Raw genomic sequence first — 2,077 nt, forward strand, 5'->3', positions numbered from 1 at the left:
AGCATGAAAAAGGTACATGCGAACATAGCCATTCAAAAAGTTGAATTCACTCTTACTAGATTCTAACTTAAGCTTTGGAGGAGCGTGCTTGGGCTGCTTGTTCGAACATTCTTTTGTGCAGTGAAGAAGTCCGTCTAACTCTAGTGAAGCTAGATGGACTTGTATCTAGCTAGCACAATGCCAACAATTCCCGCATGGTTATCTAATAGGGATCGAGGTATAACAGTTTCAACTTTTTTTTATTAAATAAAGAAGAAAAACGAAATTGAAACAGTAGCCATCATCTTTTATTTATTTTTATTATTGATTGCACATCTCATATGCTCATCAATGTGATATATAATGCAAAGAAACACTTGAGTTAGTTTCCTTGCTGTCCAATGATGGTTTCGAGTGTGAGCTTCTTAATATCACAGTCACACACATGATTGATGCATTTACAGGGAGGACAAGTTGGACAAAGAAATTTGCAGTCGTCTGGAACACTACAACGCCATGAGACTACTCTTCTTGCTTCACCTCCCATTGGAAAACCTGCCACCATATGATTAATTTCATCACATATACTATACCCAAATGTAACATAAAACAATTAACCAAATATTAATATACGAAGAGAAAAGAAACTAACATGAAGCAATGATTAAGAGAGCAACCAAGAAAACAAACTTAGTTGAAGCTTTCTCCATATCTATATATTGATTTGTAAGTATAGTGTTGGCCTTGTTTGTAGTAGAGTAAGATGGGCTTTTCCATCGCACATATTTATAGGTGAAACCATAAGATATTTTATTGTAAAAAAAAGAAAAAAATCTCTCTTAGTATATTTGATTGACAGTATAAAATAGAATATGATATGCATATCATATAGGATATCATTTTAATAGGCAAATCCTAAAAATTTATTTTCTATAGGATATGGTATCCCCAATATAGTTATCTCCAATAATCTGATACATGGTTATGGTAGGTTTATATAAGTAAAAAAATGAAATAAAAAATATATTTTATTTCAATATTTGATATTTATTCAAAACAAAAATTATATTAAATCCTAATATTAACTATTGAAAGGCATAAAATCTCTTTCACATTTAATACTATTTGGAAATCATTCATTTTATATTTTATTATTTAGTTAGTAATTAATTTCTTTATTGATGATATTCACAATTAAAAGATTTCAAATTGATAAATAAAAATATTATATTATGTGGTTAAATATATAAAAATTATTTTAAAATATTAAATATAAATATATTAATGTACGTTGTATTTTATACATATTTTTCTAATTATGTTCTTCAAACTAAAATTTTAATTTGTTAATGAATTTTTTTAATTTGCAAAAAAAAATTAAAAAAATTAAAGAAAATCAATGAGAAGAATAAATTTATAGTCAATATATATATATATATATATTAAAATTTTCTAAATTGAAAATCTAGATATAATGTTGCATAATATAAAAAATAATCAAAATTTTAATTCACACAATTGTGTTAAACTAATAGAAATAAAACAATATCACAATAATTAAAATAACAAAATCCATCCATTCATAAAAAGCATATAAAAAAATTTTCGGAAGCATATTAATTCTATTCTTTTTTCTAAAATGAAACAATTTCACTAAATGATATAATTTTTATTAAAGATGGTTAAAATGCAATTTGTATTGAAAATTTTAAATTATTAAATTTAATTTTTTTCACTATTCTAGGTGAGTGCCTTCAACATTCTAATTCCCACAAATGACGCCAATTTTTAGCACTAACCTTTTTTGTTCTCCTTTTTTTTTTTTTCTTATGTCTTAGATTTGGACTATATCCTCTCTTTATAAATAAAGGATCTTCAACTACTTGCCTTCCACTTTCACCACGTTACATCAAACTTTTACACACTTATGAGCATGCTCAACTGTTACTCACTCGTGGGTCATATTCGCTTTAATAACATTTTATTAAGGGTGACCATGTCTACCACTATACATTATTTTTTGCACTATTCTCTTCCCAACACATTTTTCATTTGCTTGACAAGACTGACTTGAATGCCCAGGAAAGATGTTTCCTAG

The 2,077-nt window shown here is 26.7% G+C and overlaps 1 long non-coding RNA gene across 1 annotated transcript; it reads right to left on the minus strand.

Moving 5' to 3' along the window:
• Nucleotides 1-265: 265 nt before the first annotated feature.
• On the minus strand, nt 266-768 carry LOC109122907 (uncharacterized). The gene is made up of 2 exons (XR_002030428.2): nt 632-768; nt 266-534 (listed from the first exon to the last, which is right to left on the minus strand). It is a non-coding gene; the product is annotated as an uncharacterized LOC109122907 (long non-coding RNA).
• Between the last annotated feature and the right edge of the window lie 1,309 nt (nt 769-2,077).

The sequence above is a fragment of the Vitis vinifera genome, chromosome 7 (assembly GCF_030704535.1).
Source record: "Vitis vinifera cultivar Pinot Noir 40024 chromosome 7, ASM3070453v1".
Taxonomy (NCBI): Eukaryota; Viridiplantae; Streptophyta; class Magnoliopsida; order Vitales; family Vitaceae; genus Vitis; species Vitis vinifera.